We start from the raw sequence: 12167 nt of genomic DNA on the forward strand, positions 1-12167 counted from the left end.
ATAATAGGGAAGCTAAAACTTGTATGTATTCAGGTGTAACGTAAAAAAAAAGTGTGTTAGTAGTTTGAATTCCTTGGATCTAGAGTCCCAGACGTCACTTAGAAAGGCCATCAGAAGGTAGGAGTGGATGTGGTGGTGGTGTGGCCCTGAAAAAGTTTAAGAGAGAACGAAATCTTGCGTAACACTGACAAGGGATCAGACGTGTGTAGTGGTGCTCACATGACTAGCGATTTTTCTCTTAGGTAAAAATGCTTGTCGCCTTGACTTAACTAACTTACCGACTGACTGGCTGACTGACCCACTGACTGGTCGACCGTCTGAATAATACATTGATTTACTGATTGACCCACTCACTAACTCACTCACTGACCCACTAACTGATTAAAAAAAAAACTGACTAACTGACCCCCTGACTGTCAGAACACATGCCTGATTGATTGATCCTCTCGCACACGTCGCACACGCGCGATCACCATCCATCAAAGACAGATCAAGGCTTTTTATGACCAGACGAAGATCAACTGTGGGATTCATACACGTGTCTTAATGGTGAGAGACTCCGAGATATACGGCAGCCTCTCACGCAAGTTATCCTTCAACAGGCCTGGGAAAAGGCATAATTTTAGGAAGGGAGGGGGAAGGGGAGGGGGAAGGGGAGGGGGAAGGGGAGGGGGAAGGGGAGGGGGAAGGGGAGGGGGAAGGGGAGGGTACTTTTATTGGAGGAGATGGACAAATTCCACATTATTGCAAATGAAAATGACCAAGTTGCAACTACGATGCTCAAGTGTTGAATTTTTGAGGCCAAGTAGAAGAGGCTTTTGAAAATGATCAGATCCGTTAAATGAACCCTTTGTCACGTACAGTAAACCAAAGTTGAAGACGATCGGATGAGGTGTTCTCAAGTTATAAAGGAAAGCTTGGAAGATGGAAAACAAATACAAAAATTCAGCAACCACTTAAGGCGCCTTTTTGGAAACAACAATAATAATAATAATAATAATAATAATAATAATAATAATAATAATAATAATAATAATAATAATAATAATTATAATAATAATAATTATATAATAATACAATAATAATAATTATTAATATTAATAATATTATTATTAACATTATCAGTATTAATATTATTATTATTATCCATAATAACCATATTATTATCAACCATAAGAATCATATTATTATTATTATTATTATTATTATTATTATTATTATTATTATTATTATTATTATTATTTCAATTATAACATGCAATAACAGGCAGTCATTGCTTGAAAATATCACCTTTGAGTGAAACATCGTCTTGATCTGTTATAACTGTGTTGAGTGAAACATCGTCTTGATCTGTTATAACTGTGTTGAGTGAAACATCGTCTTGATCTGTTATAACTGCGTTGAGTGAAACATCGTCTTGATCTGTTATAACTGTGTTGAGTGAAACATCGTCTTGATCTGTTATAACTGTGTTGAGTGAAACATCGTCTTGATCTGTTATATCTGTGTTGAGTGAAACATCGTCTTGATCTGTTATATCTGTGTTGAGTGAAACATCGTCTTGATCTGTTATAACTGTGTTGAGTGAAACATCGTCTTGATCTGTTATATCTGTGTTGAGTGAAACATCGTCATGATCTGTTATATCTGTGTTGAGTGAAACATCGTCTTGATCTGTTATATCTGTGTTGAGTGAAACATCGTCTTGATCTGTTATATCTGTGTTGAGTGAAACATCGTCTTGATCTGTTATATCTGTGTTGAGTGAAACATCGTCTTGATCTGTTATATCTGTGTTGAGTGAAACATCGTCTTGATCTGTTATATCTGTGTTGAGTGAAACATCGTCTTGATCTGTTATAAGTGTGCTTGAATCACCCTCGTTGCAGTGAATGTGCTACAGGAAGCAGCAGCAGCAGCAGCAGCAGCAGCAGCAGCAGCAGCCGCAGCAGCCGCAGCAGGAGGAGCGACAGCAGCAGCAGCAGCAGCAGCAGCAGCAGCAGCAGCAGCAGCAGCAGCAGCCGCAGCAGGAGGAGCGACAGCAGCAGCAGCAGCAGCAGCAGCAGCAGCAGCAGCAGCAGCAGCAGCACCAGCACCAGCACCAGCACCAACAACAACAACAACAACAACAACAACAACAACAACAACAACAACAACAACAACAACAACAACAACAACAACAACAACAACAACAGCAGCAGAGGGTCACTATCTAGGTTGCATCAAAGTCACCACAGAACTGACGAGTGGGACTCATCACCTGGTATTGTCTGCCGTGTTTATGTCTTATCTTTTATTTCTGCCTACTCGTCTAGAACTTTTATTTGCATTAAAGTGTGAGACACTTGTCGGTTTACTAAACCATTTAAATTTGTATTAAAGTAGCTTTCATATATATATATATATATATATATATATATATATATATATATATATATATATATATATATATATATATATATATATATATATATATATATATATATATATATATATATATTTATATTAAAGAATTCTTGACGTTAATGTACAGGCGAAAGGCACCTTAACGACCGACGTGTAGTCGATAATCTTGAAATCTAATAAACCAGATAACCACTTTTAAATTTCCGACACCAAGATGATCGTCAGTTATTTTTTTTATATAGAAGCAACGTTGTGATAAGAACATAAAAAAGAAGGAACACTGCAACATACCTACTGACCCATGCGGAGTAGGTCCATGTTTCCCCCCCGGATTAGACCAATGACTCACCCAGTCTGGTCACCTCCACTCAAGGATGGAGCACTGCACCAGACCCAGCAGCACAAGCACGTCAGATCCAACTCACACCCACCCACACCCACTCATGCATTTATCTAACCTATTTTTAAAACTACACAACGTATTAGCCTGAATAACTGTACTCGGGAGTTTGTTCCACTCATCCACAACTCTATTACCAAACCAGTGCTTTCCTATATCCTTCCTGAATCTGAATTTTTCCAACTTGAAACCATTGCTGCGAGTCCTGTCTTGGCTGGAAATTTTCAGCACGCTATTTACATCCCCTTTATTTATTCCTGTTTTCCATTTATACACGTCGATCATATCCCCCCTAATTCTACGCCTTTTGAGAGAGTGCAGATTCAGGGCCCTCAGTCTATCCTCATAGGGAAGATTTCTGATACATGGGATCATCTTTGTCATCCTACTCTGTACGTTTTCCAGAGCATTTATATCCATTCTGTAATACGGTTACCAGAACTGTGCAGCATAGTCTAAATGAGGCCTAACCAGGATATATAGAGTTGAAGAACAACCTGAGGACTTCTATTATTTATACTTCTAGATATGAAGCCAAGAATTCTGTTAGCTTTATTGCGAACACTAATGCACTGTTGTCATGGTTTTAGATTACTGCTAACCAGAACTCCTAAATCCTTTTCGCCATCAGTAGTATTAAGATCTACATTATTTAGTTTATATGTGGCATGGTTATTTACCTGTCCAACATTTAGACCTTTGCATTTGTCTATATTAAACTGCATCTGCCACTTCTCCGACCATTGCATCAGTCTATTCAAATCATCCTGGAGTGCTCTAGTGTCCTCATTAGAATGAATTGGACGGCCTATTTTAGTGTTATCGGCATATTTGCTTATGTCGCTGTTTATTCCCTCATCTATGGCGTTTATGTAAATTGTGAACAACAACGGGCCTAACACTGCCCCCATTCTGATTTCTCCCCATTTATGCAAACTCTCTCCTGTCTATTTGTCAGCCATGCCTCTACCCAGGAAAAAAATTCTCCTTCTATTCCGTGTGCCTTAAGTTTCCTCAATAGCCTTTGATGTGGAACTCTATTGAAAGCCTTACTGAAGTCCATATACACAATATCATATTCATTACCATGATCTACCTCCTCAAACACCTTAGTGAAAAAAGTTAGTAAATTCGTAAGACAGGAACGCCCCTTTGTGAAACCGTGTTGAGATTCATTAATCAATCTGTGCCTGTCAAGATGGCTACGAATTGCTTCGGCAATTATTGATTCCATAAATTTTCCCACTATGGAGGTAAGGCTTATAGGTCTATAGTTCGAAGCCAAGGACCTGTCACCTGCCTTGTAAATAGGTATTACATTTGCCATTTTCCACTTATAGTAGAGGATAATTGTTTCCTTAGCGTTAAATGGAGCGATATGTCGTGCTGTTGACACAATGTTTCGCCCTGTGTAGAGCTTGATCAGTTTATGACAAGTTAAAAACTTTACAAAGAGTGAAACATGGTATGACGAAGCTCTACACAGTACGAAATATGGCATGATAAAGTTCTGCACAGAGCGATACATGACTTGCCGAAAGGTCTACAGAGGGTGAAACGTTCTGCTAGTAAATGCATGCCTTACAAGGTGTGTCATTTCCTCACAAGAGTTAGGGGCATAAAACCTCACAAGAAAACACAGAAATTTTGAACTACAGACAAGAATATGGATTCATACCTCGAATGCTGTCGGTGTATAAGGTGACGCTGCTGACGGGTCGATCACAGTCCTCGTGTGTTCCTTCTCGGTTTACCCTTCGCTACTGAATGTTTGTAATGAGTCTGTAATGTTTATTCTCTGTCCTGTGAAGAAGAACTGATAAGCTCGTCACATGAGGACCAGTGACTCCCGACATCAACAATGACGCTACTGGCCAGAAACAGCCGAGGATCGGATTCCCTTCAAGAACGACTCTGCAGGCCAGGAAACCCCGAAATCAGATTCATCCGAGTTCGGAAACGATTCTACTGGCCAGAAACAGTCGATCGGATACACCACCTGACTTTAAGAACATCTCGACTGGTTAGAAACAACTGATCGGATTCGCCTGACTTTAAGGACGTATAGGCAGAGTTCTGCGTATGAGTTAGGTTGACGGACAGCGGACGTGTAGATAACAGGGTTAGATTTAGACCTTTAAAAGGATTTTTGGAGTGACAGATATAGGCTTCAATAGATAGATAAGTAAATATAATGGAGAATGGGGAGGTAGACAACAAGATAGATATATATAAACAATTTGCTCAACTAATATATTTACGTTTATATGAAACATAAAATATATAGATAAGATACATACATTTTTTATCTCTAAATATTAATATAGAGACAGATGTAGAAAAAGATATATAAATTGGAAAAAAAACTTGGCGGAAAATTATTTGATATTCTGTGTATACAGATTATATATATATATATATATATGTGTGTGTGCTTATATAAATATATTATATAAATAGAGTGCTGTTGTCTGTCTGTTAAATAATAAAGAAACAAGTGGGCAATAAAATGGCGTTGTGGTGTACAATACAATGATAGTTGCCCTCAGAAACATTGATGATTTCTATTAGTTTGCTCATATAATTATTATATAGACGATTTTGTTATTTTGGTTTGTGTGTGTGTGTGTGTGTGTGTGTGTGTGTGTGTGTGTGTGTGTGTGTGTGTGTGTGTGTGTGTGTGTGTGTGTGTGTGTGTGTGTGTGTGTGTGTGTGTGTGTGTGTGTGTGTGTGTGTGTGTGTGTGTGTGTGTGTGTGTGTGTGTGTGTGTGTGTGTGTGTGTGTGGGAGGTGGAAACTGCCGTGAGTCAGTGTGTTGGCAGGTGTTGAAGGGGGAGTGTCAGCCACGCTTCCTCTCCTCCTCCAGCGTCTGCCTGTTTGGATTTATGGCTTTACAGCGGAAAAGGAAGTTTATTACGAAACTTCAGTGTCTTCAAGGAAACTGTCTGCAGCCCTTTGATGTCCCCTGCAAGACGTACGAGGTGAGACCTTGGGCGGTTTTCACGGAGTAATGACTTTTGTAATCTCTAAGCCATCGATACAACATTCTCGAAATGAACGGTGGGGAGGAAGAACTGATAAAGACGGGGATGAGGAAGAGTCGGTACGGACGGTGATAGTGTAGTGCCGGATACAGCGAACATAAGACACGTTGCTGAATAAGATTTTAAGGAAATGGATTTTTATGAAGTCTTAACATGATAAAAATGTTAACAGTTCAAGACGTGCGCCCAATAGAAGCTCGTTATGTATAGCGTGTCTTTATCCGCAGCGATGAGGAACAGGAGTCGATACGGTCAGTGAAGAAGACTTAGTGTAATGCACCTTGACTAGTCTACCGTGGTCAGGTTCACTGGAGGAGCCACAAGCACCACACACGTTCACTCTACACAGTCGGAGATGCGAGTGTTATACTGACACACTGCCACTCACCACGGCCCTTCCCTTACCTGGTCAAGCCACGCCCCCTCCCTCCCGTGGCACCCCCACTTTGGCACCCCCTCGGCAACGTTCACAATCACTCTCTCTCTCTCTCTCTCTCTCTCTCTCTCTCTCTCTCTCTCTCTCTCTCTCTCTCTCTCTCTCTCTTGTCTCACACGTTAAGTAAGATATATGTACTTTACAATAACAATGAATGTGAAAGAAAGACACTTGCGCAGTGTTAGAATATGGAAGAAACGCGTCGCCACCAACACTTGCTTCAGTCATGACTGAAGAATCCTCTGTCTGGCGGAACGTTTCCTCCATACAATATTCCATACAATATTCTAACACTCCTCATATGTCTTATTTCACAGCAGTCATCTTCACTGTCTCCCCGTCGCTGGTTGACGCTGCTCCCGTACCCACCAACCTTGATCGTCCTGACAGCGGGCAACAAGTTGGCACCTGGGTATCGAGACTTGTGTACACAGAAACCTCTATGTCAGTGGACGTTTCGTTCATTAGGCAGCTAAACGACTCTCAGCGTTGCCTGAACACTTGTCTAAAATAAAGTCTGGTTCTGTTTCACTCGTTTTTACACCATTTATAAGGTTGTTTGTGCTACATCAACGGTAAAATATTGCTAACAGGTAACTACCATTATTATAAACATTACAGGTAGCTATTATTATTATCAACATTACAGTGTGACTACCATCATTATAAACATAGATAACTAACATCAATATAAACATTTCAGGTGACAGAGTTTTCCTGTTTTCTCACAAAACGTTGATTTCTAGGGAAAATCTCGCTTAACTAAAATAATGAAAGAACACAAAATTGCGCATATAAAAATATAATTTAAAATTTTTGGTATCTTCAACCCCTCAAGGAAGGTTCCTTGATGTTGGTGAGGGGCTCTTGATTTAGGGAATTGGATCTGTGCTCCAGTTCCCTGAATTAAGCCTGAATGCCTTCCACATCCCCCCAGGCGCTGTATAATCCACCGGGTTTAGCGCTTCCCCCTTGATTATAATAATAATAATAATAATAATAATAATAATAATAATAATAATAATAATAATAATAATAATAATAATAATAATTGGTATGTTCAATACATTTGGATAAGATAAACAGTTATATTTCAACTGTAGAAACACCCACTTTCAATTACATTTTTTATGTCTTCTGGGATATCTGTCTTCACCACCCAGAAGACAGTAGAACATGGCACATTATTTTGGCACCCTCTGTAGGCCTAGTCATCAATAGTGTCTTTTATTTTATTAAACTTTAATTTTCTTGGCACCTTGTTCAGCACTAGTGGCACCTTGTTCAGTACTAGTGGCATCTTGTTCAGTACTAGTGGCATCTTGTTCAGTACTAGTGGCATCTTGTTCAGTACTAGTGGCATCTTGTTCAGTACTAGTGGCATCTTGTTCAGTACTAGTGGCATCTTGTTCAGTACTAGTGGCATCTTGTTCAGTACTAGTGGCATCTTGTTCAGTACTAGTGGCATCTTGTTCAGTACTAGTGGCATCTTGTTCAGTACTAGTGGCATCTTGTTCAGTACTAGTGGCACTTCACTACTAGTGGCAGCTTATTCAATACCAGTGGCATCCTGTTCAGTACTAGTGGCACCTATTTCAGTACTAGTGGCACCTTGTTCAGTACTACTGGCACTTGGTACAGTACTACTGGCATCTTGTTCAGTACTAGTGGCACCTTGTTCAGTACTGCTGGCACCTTGTTCAGTACTAGTGGCCCCTTGTCAGTACGAGTGGCACCTTGTTCAGTACTAGTAGCATCTTGTTCAGTACTAGTAGCACCTTGTTCAGTACTAGTGGCATTTTGTTCAGTACTAGTGGCACCTTGTTAAGTACTAGCGGCATCATGTTCAGTACTAGTGGCATTTTGTTCAGTACTAGTAGCATTTTGTTCAGTAATAGTGGCATTTTGTTCAGTACTAGTGGTACCTTGTTAAGTACTAGTGGCACCATGTTCAGTACTACTGGCACCTTGTTCAGTACTAGTGGCATCTTGTTCAGTACTAGTGAAACCTTGTTCAGTACTAGTGGTGCCTTGTTCAGTACTAGTAGCATCTTGTTCAGTACTAGTGGCACCTTGTTCAGTACTAGTGGCATCTTGTTCAGTACTAGTGGCATCTTGTTCAGTACTAGTGAAACCTTGTTCAGTACTAGTGGCACCTTGTTCAGTATTAGTGGCATCATGTTCAGTACTAGTGGCACTTTGTTCAGTACTAGTAACATTTTGTTCAGTACTAGTGACACCTTAAGTACTAGTGGCACCATCTTCAGTAATACTGGCACCTTGTTCAGTACTAGTGGCACCTTGTTCAGTACCAGTGGCACCTTGTTCAGTACTACTAGCACTTTGTTCAGTACTAGTGGCACCTTGTTCAGTATTAGTGGCACCTTATTCAGTACTAGTGGCATCTTGTTCAGTACTAGTGGCACGATGTTCAGTAATAGTGGCACCTTGTTCAGTACTAGTGACATCTTGTTAAGTACTAGTGACATCTTGTTCAGTACCAGTTCCATCATGTTCAGTACTAGTGGCACTTTGTTCACTACTAGTCTCACCTTCTTCAGTACTAGTGGCACCTTGTTTAGTACTAGTGGCACCTTGATAAGTACTAGTGGCACCGTGTTCAGTACTAGTGGCACCTTGTTAAGTACTAGTGGCACGTTGTTCAGTATTAGCTACATTTTGTTCAGAACTAGTGGCATCTTGTTCAGTACTAGTGGCACCTTGTTCAGTACTAATGGCACCTTGTTCAGTACTAGTGGCACCTTGTTCAGTACTAGTGGCATCTTGTTCAGTACTAGTGGCACCTTGTTCTGTACTAGTGGCACCTTGTTCAGTACAAGTGGCACCTTGTTCAATACTAGTTGCACATTGTTCAGTACTAGTGACACCTTGTTCAGTACTAGTGGCACCTTGTTCAATACTATTGGCACCTTGTACATTTCTAGTGGCACCTTGTTCAGTACTAGTGACACCTTGTTCAGTAGTAGTGGCACCTTGTTCAGTACTACTGGCACCTTGTTCAGTACTAGTGGCACCTTGTTCAGTACTAGTGGCACCTTGTTCAGTACTAGTGGCACATTGTTCAGTACAAGTGGCACCTTGTTCAGTACTAGTGGCACCTTGTTCAGTACTAGTGACACCTTTTTCATTACTAGTGCCACCTTGCTCAGTACTAGTTGCACCTTGTTTAGTACTAGTGACACGTTCTTCAGTACAAGTGGCACCTTGTTCAGTACTAGTGGCACCTTGTTCAGTACTAGTGGCACCTTGTTCAGTACTAGTGACATCTTGTTGAGTACTAGTGGCATCTTGTTCAGTACTAGTGGCATCTTGTTCAGTAATAGTTGCACCTTGTTCAGTAATAGTTGCACCTTGTTCAGTACTAGCGGCACCTTGTTCAGTACTAGTGGCACCTTGTTCAGTACTAGTGGCACCTTGTTCAGTACTAGTGGCATCTTGTTCAGTACTAGTGGCATCTTTTTCAGTACTAGTGGCACCTTGTTCAGCACTAGTAGCATCTTGTTCAGTACTAGTGGCATCTTGTTCAGTACTAGTGGCATCTTGTTCAGTACTAGTGGCACCTTGTTCAGTACTAGTGGCACCTTGTTCAGTACTAGTGGCACCTTGTTCAGTACTAGTGACATCTTGTTCAGTACTAGTGGCACCTTGTTCAGTACTAGTGGCACCTTGTTCAGTACTAGTGGCACCTTGTTCAGTACTAGTGGCACCTTGTTCAGCACAAGTGGCACCTTGTTCCGTACTAGTGGCACCTTGTTCAGTACTAGTTGCATCTTGTTCTGTACTAGTGGCACCTTGTTCAGTACTAATGACACCTTGTTCAGTACAAGTGGCACCTTGCTCAGTACTAGTGGCATCTTGTTCAGTACAAGTGGCACCTTGTTCAGTACTAGTGGCACCTTGTTCAGTACAAGTGGCACCTTCTTCAGTACAAGTGGCACCTTGTTCAGTACTAGTGGCATCTTGTTCAGTACAAGTGGCACCTTGTTCAGTTCTAGTGGCACCTTGTTCAGTACTACTTGCACCTTGTTCAGTACTAGTTGCATCTTGTTCAGTGCTAGTAGCATCTTGTTCAGTACAAGTGGGACCTTGTTCAGTACTAGCGGCACCTTGTTCAGTACAAGTGGCACCTTGTTCAGTACTATTGGCATCTTGTTCAGTACTAGTGGCACCTTGTTCAGTACAAGTGGCACCTTGTTCAGTACTAGTGGCATCTTGTTCAGTACTAGTGGCACCTTGTTCAGTACAAGTGGCACCTTGTTCAGTACTTTTGGCATCTTGTTCAGTACTAGTGGCACCTTGTTCAGTACAAGTGGCACCTTGTTCAGTACAAGTGGCACCTTGTTCATTACAAGTGGCAGCTTGTTCAGTACAAATGGCACCTTGTTCAGTACTAGTGGCACCTTATTCAGTACTAGTGGCATCTTGTTCAGTACTAGTGGTATCTTGTTCAGTACTAGTGGCATCTTGTTCAGTACTAGTGGCACTTTGTTCAGCACTAGTGGCACCTTGTTCAGTACAAGTAGCACCTTGTTCAGTACTAGTGACATCTTGTTCACTACTAGTGGCACCTTGTTCAGTACTAGTGGCACCTTGTTCAGTACTAGTGGCATCTTTTTCAGTACTAGTGGCATCTTGTTCAGTACTAGTGGCATCTTGTTCAGTACTAGTGGCATCTTGTTCAGTACTAGTGGCACCTTGTTCAGTACTAGTGGCACCTTGTTCAGTACTAGTGGCATCTTGTTCAGTACTAGTGGCACCTTGTTCAGTACAAGTGGCACCTTGTTCAGTACTTTTGGCATCTTGTTCAGTACTAGTGGCACCTTGTTCAGTACAAGTGGCACCTTGTTCAGTACAAGTGGCACCTTGTTCAGTACAAGTGGCACCTTGTTCAGTACAAGTGGCACCTTGTTCAGTACTAGTGGCACCTTATTCAGTACTAGTGGCATCTTGTTCAGTACTAGTGGTATCTTGTTCAGTACTAGTGGCATCTTGTTCAGTACTAGTGGCACTTTGTTCAGCACTAGTGGCACCTTGTTCAGTACAAGTGGCACCTTGTTCAGTACTAGTGACATCTTGTTCACTACTAGTGGCACCTTGTTCAGTACTAGTGGCACCTTGTTCAGTACTAGTGGCATCTTTTTCAGTACTAGTGGCATCTTGTTCAGTACTAGTGGCATCTTGTTCAGTACTAGTGGCATCTTGTTCAGTACTAGTGGCACCTTGTTCAGTACTAGTGGCATCTTGTTCAGTACTAGTGGCATCTTGTTCAGTACTAGTGGCACCTTGTTCAGTACTAGTGGCATCTTGTTCAGTACTAGTGGCATCTTGTTCAGTACTAGTGGCATCTTGTTCAGTACTAGTAGCATCTTGTTCAGTACTAGTGGCATCTTGTTCAGTACTAGTGGCATCTTGTTCAGTACTAGTGGCACCTTGTTCAGTACTAGTGGCACCTTGTTCAGTACTAGTGGCACCTTGTTCAGTACTAGTGGCATCTTGTTCACTACTAGTGGCATCTTGTTCAGTACTAGTGGCATCTTGTTCAGTACTAGTGGCATCTTGTTCAGTACTAGTGGCATCTTGTTCAGTACTAGTGGCACCTTGTTCAGTACTAGTGGCATCTTGTTCAGTACTAGTGGCATCTTGTTCAGTACTAGTGGCACCTTGTTCAGTACTAGTGGCACCTTGTTCAGTACTAGTGGTAGCATCTGAAAATGTTACGTCAAGTTCATTACCTCGGTGAACATTACCTCGGTGAACATTACCTCGGTGAACATTACCTCGGTGAACATTACCTCGGTGAACATTACCTCGGTGAGCATTACCTCCGTGAACATTACCTCGGTGAACATTACCTCGGTGAA

At 41.3% G+C, this 12167-nt stretch overlaps 1 protein-coding gene across 2 annotated transcripts in view; it reads right to left on the reverse strand.

Moving 5' to 3' along the window:
- Window positions 1-6204, reverse strand: part of LOC128689013 (uncharacterized) — a 201899-nt gene extending 195695 nt beyond the window's left edge. For both annotated transcript variants that reach the window (XM_070082097.1, XM_070082096.1), the window contains exons 1-2: window positions 6130-6204; window positions 4485-4609 (exon numbers count right to left, since the gene is read on the reverse strand). The gene's annotated coding sequence lies outside the window, so the exon portion shown is untranslated. The remainder of the gene's footprint in view (window positions 1-4484; window positions 4610-6129) is intronic.
- Between the last annotated feature and the right edge of the window lie 5963 nt (window positions 6205-12167).

This window comes from Cherax quadricarinatus, chromosome 6 (genome assembly GCF_038502225.1).
Source record: "Cherax quadricarinatus isolate ZL_2023a chromosome 6, ASM3850222v1, whole genome shotgun sequence".
NCBI classification, from domain to species: Eukaryota; Metazoa; Arthropoda; class Malacostraca; order Decapoda; family Parastacidae; genus Cherax; species Cherax quadricarinatus.